Below are 7,559 nucleotides of genomic sequence, written 5' to 3' on the forward strand. Positions count from 1 at the left end.
CCTTCTTCTCTTCTCTTCTCTTCTCTTCTCTTCTCTTCTCTTCTCTTCTCTTCTCTTCTCTTCTCTTCTCTTCTCTTCTCTTCTTCCCTCCCCCCTCCCCCTCTCCTTCCTTCCTTCCTTCCTTCCTTCCTTCCTTCCTTTTCCCCCTCCCCCCTTTTTTGCAATTCTGCACCTTTATTTGACATTTGTCAGATTACTTCTAATGTCCATTGACTGTAGATGTTTGAACATAGTAATATGCACTTAAGTTACCAATATGTACAGTTTGTTTGGTGAATACTCATTAAGTTTTCTAGACTAGCATACTCAGATGCAGTATGGAACATTCCTTATTCCTTTGACTCAGATAGTTTTATTGATCATGGTATCAATGTGTACATCTGAAGTCCCTATTTCCTTCATGGCAAAATTCTAGATTTCTTTGCATGCCCAGTTGTCAAACTTCTTGAAGCCCACCCCACGGATACTCTTGTATTCTCAGGTCACCAACTCATTGATGGAAAAATGGCCCTTCTCCTTTCTCACTACCCTTCTTTATGGGAGCCATTTTGCTGGGCCCAAGTTGAAAAGGTCATGTCTCAAGGGGCTGTATTTCTACCCTGTAGCATAGCAAGTATTGAGCTATTTCCTGATTGCATTGATTATGTGCCTTAATGTTCTATAAGGGCCTGTTCTCCTCATAAACTTACCACAGGGAAGGCCCTGATATCTTACTCTTCTTTCATTATGCCATTCTACCCTAATTTGTTCAAGGTATGCTCAAGTATATGGCAGAGGGGGTTCAAGCCAGTCTGACATCTTAACAGAATCTGCTACTCTTGGGGCATACCAGATCTTGCTATTCATCCTGTAAGTCACATATCCGGAGAATCAATTAAGAGTATTTTTCTATACTTATTAACTGAATTCTTGTCCTCAAGGACCAAGGCCTCAGACTCTGGGTCTGGGCCCAGTGTTTCTCTAGATTGTGTGCTTTCATCCTTGAGATTATGTGTAAGCACCCAGGAGTTCCTAGAGCCCTTATTCAGTTAATGAGTCTTTAACTTCCCTTGGTGCAAACAATGGGGCACAATGAGGATTCTTTTGTAGGGGTAGGCAGAGTTATCACACCATATGGTCCCAAGGTGGTTGAGATTTTTTTCCCAAAGAATCATTTTGTTTCAAAAGACTCCCATCATATACACTAACGTCCTCTATCGAAGCCCATCCAAAATCTCCCAAAGGAAAAAAGCATAAGGAAACTCCCATGAAATATAGTGAGGGTCATCAAAGATAAAAGTAAAGGGATGCTAGAGAATTATGATCTGTTATGTTGTAACCTGGTACTTTGCCAAGCAAATGTGCTGGCCAGGCCAAGTTGCCAAGGAAGACATGACTGTTGTGGGTTAAGAGGGCTGAGAACTGTCTAAGCAAACACAAAATGGAGTCAGGACAAGATGGTGTTAGTTTTTTACTTCAATTATGGGAGTGTGGCCCAAAATACCCTAGACAAACAGAAAATAGTCTCATCTTATAAGATTTTATATAGAAAGAAGGGCTCTGCCAAGAACTGGGCTAGAGGCCATTTATGTTACCTTCTAGTAAAGACTCTTGGTATGCTCTGCCCCTATTCTGATAATTTAAGTGAGGCTGAATTAAAAAATAATGGACTCGATTTTTGGCAAAGGAAACTTCAAGTCAGAATCATATTGATATTGTGCCACAGTTACTGCTCATTACATTAACCCAAATCTACAGTGTGCTACAGCACAGGAAAACAGAACAACAACAAAAAGTGTATGGAAAACATTTGGTTTGATGGGGAAGAGAAAACATAAAGTTGAGGACAAGGTAGGGGTTTTAAAAGCACAGGCATTTGCTAGAGATATTTAGCATGGTTGAAGAGACACCTTGTGTGTTGTTATGGGTCAACAGGGAAGGGCCACAGGCTTCATCTTGTGAAAACCCAAACTCTCTTGAAAGGAGAGACTATATTGAGTGTCTTGGAAATTTTCCTCTGAACATGTCTGTGAGAAACTTACCCTATTGGGTTAATTGAAGTGGGAAGGCCCACCCTAAATGTGGACAGCACCATTTTCATGGATTGAGGTTCTGGACCCAACAAAAAGTGGAACATGAGATCAGCACATTCCCCTTTGTTTCTTGACTGTGGAGGCAATGTGACTAGTGGCCTCATTGTTTTGACATCATGCCTTCCCTACCATGGTGTACTTCCAACTCTAAACAAAAATGAACTGTTCTTTAAGTTGTCTCTGTCAGGCACAGCAACAAGGACTGTAACTAAAACAATGAGGCAAGAGAAGACTTTACCTAGCATATTCCTTGGTTTGGAACGTACAAAAGTCATCAAGATGATGTTTGAGAATAGCAAAGCAGACAACGTAGGCTGTGTTGTTTAAGGGCAAATGAAAGCTAAGAGATGTCCCAGTGAGCATTGAGAAGGCTTGGGATCTTGAGCAACAGTTCTCAGAAGACATAACTGATGAAGTAGTGCGGGCAAAATGATTAAGCGTGTCCTTCTTTCTTGCAATAATGTGTAGTGGGGTAAAGGTAATTCACCAAGCCTGGTGTATTTTTAGCAGTCAGAAATGGCTCATGGAAATTTCATGGCAACAGTGTTGGCCTGGTGACTGTTGGAAAATGGAATCTGGATCCACTGGTAGGTCAGGAGTCTAGAACATAATTCTCTCTTTGGGCCTCTGCTATACTGCAAGTTAGGCCTAGCGAGCTCTCTAGAACAGGAACAGCAGAGGAGTCCTACAGTGGTGGTAACAGCATCCTAGCACGAAGAGACTGAGTGGCTCATGGAAAACAACTGGATATGGAGGACAAGAAGAGATAGTATTCTCCAAATATGTTACTGTACATACTAGTACTTTTAAATAAGACATTGACACAAGTCATGAGAGTGTTACATGCTATCCTTGTTAGCATTTTCTTTAATTCTATCCTCTTAATTATCTAAGACGAGCTGGCATTTTTCTTGGAACAGAAAAAAGTGAGCCTTCAAAGATCCTTTCCATTTTCTATGAGTTTTTAAATAGCACAATAACCCTTAACTGTCTTACAAAAATTTTAAAGTTGTTAGTTAATCCAGTAGTGATAGAATTTATATGGAGTTTAAGCAAAGAAAACAAGAGAGAGTTGAAGGCAATGCTTTCTTGAAGCCATATGGTTTAGAGGTAAAAATCTCTGTAATGCATTTGGGTTATCTCCATATGCGTTGTTGATAAGGAAGAACCCTGTGCTTCCGAAACCCTAAAGACTATTTATTGCCACTGCTATTGGTTGCATAGCAGAAAAAAGAAATGAATTCCTAATAATGAAGATAACACACACTTTGGAAAATGGAGACACTGAACTGGAAATGATCTGGAAGATCCCTTTCATAGTTCTAGACAGTCCCACGCAGGTTTCTGAGAGAGCATTGTAACCAGCAGTACTGCTGAGATGTAGTTGCTGCATGCTATACTGCCAAGATGTCTAGCAAGGCATGCTCAACAGTGCAGTAACAACAGGACTGTTATGTGTGCAATTAACTGAATTCTGACTGGTTTCTCACTACATACTAATAAATTCCCAGAAGACAGAAGCCAATATAAACACCTGCATTGAGGAAAGGGATAGGTACCCCTGGGGGGCCACTGTATTTTTAATAAATAGATGTGATATGCTTATCAAATTACCTTCCATCACATTTATGGTCATTCCCATTATTGCTGCTGTCAGTCTCATTAGTGGAGGGAGACTTCTGTTTTACAGTGGAGAGTGCTTATTGGAGAGATTTATAATTGAGTATAATTTGTCTAGATGTTAATTGCAGTGATACTTTGTTTTTTTCTGAAAGTATTAGACTCAAAGGAGACTAAACTTTTACTGGACCTCACAGCCAAATTAATAACATAGTTTGACATCATTCAAGACTATATACTTAACCTGCTGTCCTACTGTGTACTCAGTTTGTTTAATAGGTATAACCTGCCTTTAAGGGCAAAATGTAACCAACCTTACTATGCCTGGGTTTTCCAAGCAACCTGTTTTTCACCTAAGCTAAGCTAAATGCACAGCTTTAACCTTGCTATGCAAGTTTTCCCCCAACGCAGAATCATGTATGTGTGTATATGTGTTTTGTGGTAATCATTTGCTGAAAAGAACCAAGAGATTAAAAGCAATCTTAAAATAAATGACCTGTAAATTTTAGGTGCAGTATGATGTGGATATAGGTTGATAATATTTGTTTTTGGTTTTGAGTGCTATGGTTTAGTAAAGTAACTTCTTCCATAGAAAATTCTGGTAGGATTTCTGTAGGAAATCTCTAATTCCTTTCCCATACCATTGTGTGTGTGTGTGTGTGTGTGTGTGTGGTGTTCAATAAACACATAACAAAGTTTTTTTATTAGAAATAGTTATAGAATCAAGTAAAAATCAGCACAAACCAAGAATAGACATAGACATAAGAAACAGACACCAGGGACAGAGAGATCAGACATAAACAACAGACAGAACCAAAATAGACTGGCCACTAACTACAAAATACAGACAGATTGAGAATACACATGATGGTGCATCTTGGAGGTGTCTTTGATGTGTTAATCAACACTTGCAATTGTGACAACTCCTGATGAAAGCTGCTGAAGGAAGACAGGGTTTTCTTTGCCATATATACAGTTCCAGGGCATTGAGTTCATCAATATGACAAAAGTGTGGTAGCAGGACCAGGAGATGGCTGGTCCATCACACCAAATCCACAGCCAGGATTGATCAGAGCCTGTGCTGAGCTCACTTTCCTGTTTGTGTTCACTCTTGGAGCACATTTGTGAAATGGCACTGCTCAGATTTAAGGCACATCTTTCCTCCTCACATGACCTAATCTAGAAAATTCCTTTTATATATTCCTAGAGAGCAATTTTCATGTTGAATCACATCCCATCAAGTTGGCAACTACCCTGCTCAAAAGCTCCCCCAAATAAATGATACTTACAGTAGCATTGTAGCTCAATGCTCAAATATAAATGGGAGAAAATGGTGAGATATGTATTAGAATGTGATAACTGGAGAAGGGGTGAAATATTCATGCAACTATTTTCCTCCTGGAGAGAGGAAAGTGGCTTAGTCTGTGACCAATGCTCTGTTTGGAGTAAACTTTGTTGCCTACGCATGAAATGTGTAGGCAAATACAGATTTATTTTGAGTGTGTGTGTGTATATATATATATATATATATATATATATATATATATGCTTTCAATTGTCTTGGTTTTTAAATGTTGAGATTGTGAGCCCTAAAGATATTTTTAACTTTTAAAGGAACTCTCACAACAAAATAAGACAAACCAAAACAAAACAAAAAGAAAAAAAATTGCTTAAATTGACCTGAGAAGAAAAGGATTATTTCAGCAATTCTATAAGATAAAGTCAAATTAGTGATAATAATCCTTCCTAAAAAGAGAGACTCAGAAAGATGAGGTTATAATTATAGAAGAAAGACACATGCATTTTAATGGGGTTTGTTATATCTAGAGGTAAATATGGACAGTATTGCTATCTTTATGATATTAAAATTGAAATCATTGTCTTTTTAGTTCTAGATCTTTATTTGTTCATCAAAATTACTTCATATCTTCACTGTACATTTGTTAGACTTGGTAAGTTTCTATTTATTTTATACTATTATAATTGGAATTGTTTTTATTTCATATTTAGCTTGTTTGCTACTTGTGAATACAAAGACAATCATTTTGTATTTTGATTTATCTTTCTGCTTTTCTAATCATGTTTTTCATCCCTTGTATACATAGATATGCAAATTTCATGCACACTCTGGTGTGTGTGTGTGTGTGTTCCTTGATGTTTCTGTGTTCTACTTTGAATGTGATTTAAACGTCTCCTGTGTGTTCAGGTGTTGAAAGTGGACCTCACTAGAGAGGTGTTGGGAGGTGTGTGAAATCTTCAGGAGGAGCACCTGGTGGAAGTAATAGGTCACCAAGGATGCTGCCCTCTGGAAGAACTGTTAAATGAGACAAAAGAGATGCATTTAGAAGTAGCAAGCTTGACTCATTCCTACTGTTTCTCTCTGGCTTCTTGTCTCAGCATGTGATCTCTCCCTATTGTATGTCCTTCCACAGAATGGCATCCACCATATAATGCTGCCAAGAAGTCTTTCATCAGACCCATTCTGAGGCTTGTAACAGATTCTTGAATCTCTAGAAGTATGAGATAAATGGGAGTGGGTGGGTTGGGGAGAAGGGTGGGTATAGGGGACTTTTGGAGTGGAAACTAGGAAAGGGGATAGCATTTGCAATGTAAATGAAGAAAATATCTAATAAAAAATAAAAAAAATTAAAAGTATAGTGCTCAGCTTCAAGTGTTTTGCTATAGTAACAGAAAATAAACTAATATCTCCTATATACTAGATCATGTCCTGTGTGATTAGAAATCATTTCTCTTTCTCCTTTCCTATACCAGTGAATTTATGTATTTTCCTCCATAATTGCTTGAGCTAGGCCCTTCAGTGAGAAGTGGCTGATCCTAACATTTTATTCCTATTTATGACTAAAATTTATGAAGTCAGATTTCAATAATGCTCTATTAAGTATGATATATGTGGGATTTTAATGACTACCCTGAGGCTGAGAATGTCCTCTTTTATTATAGATTTGCTGGGAATTTTATGATGGAAGTGTAATGATTTTTTTGTCAAATACTTTTCCTGCCTTTATTGATGTATTAATACAGTTTTTCTTGCTTATTCTTTACTATGGTAAGTACCACTGACTTCTTTTTCTATTCCAAATTAAATATATTCATTCACATTCTTCTAGTTTTTATAACTTTTGATGAGAAATGAGCTTTTAGTGTGTTTAAGCATCTTATATATGTGTTAACTCACTTTTATCTTCTTTTACAGATCTCTTTGTCTGTGAACAAGAAATGAGGTACTTTGTTGTTTTATATTGAGGTTTTTAGATTTGTGGTTCTCCCTCTCTTCTTGTATGTGTGTGTGTGTGTGTGTGTGTACATGCAGGCACACGTGTATGTGTAGTACATGTGGGTGAGTGTTCATATCAATTCACATGTATGTTCAAGTGTATTAGAATGAGTGTTGCTAGGTCCAGCATAGCTCCATAAGGGGAGATGTGACAGAGTTTCTGCTCCTAGAGCTAATGGCTGAGTAAGCAGAGATGTGACATAGTTCCTGCTCCTGGAGCACTACCAGGCTGTTGATCCCATGACCCCCATGTGCACTGATGGTTGCTGTTGCACGAAAGTTGATCTCCTGTCTTTACCACTCTACTTTCAATCTTTCTTTTTGGGGAGTATACTTTCCCCCTTACTCAGAGATAATCATACCACAGTAAATGAAACAAATGCAGTTTTCAGGAATGAGGAATGGAGATGGTCACGAGGCTGTGGAGGATGAGGATCAGGACTTCTGCTTGGCCTTAAGGGCCATATCTAGACAATATAATCATAATGGCCATAAAAAGCTTACATGCGAGGGCCACAGGCCTCATCCGGCCGGATCAGCGCCAGGGTAGCGGGAGCGCAGGGTTGCCTGAC

The sequence above is a fragment of the Mus caroli genome, chromosome 9 (genome assembly GCF_900094665.2).
Source record: "Mus caroli chromosome 9, CAROLI_EIJ_v1.1, whole genome shotgun sequence".
NCBI classification, from domain to species: Eukaryota; Metazoa; Chordata; class Mammalia; order Rodentia; family Muridae; genus Mus; species Mus caroli.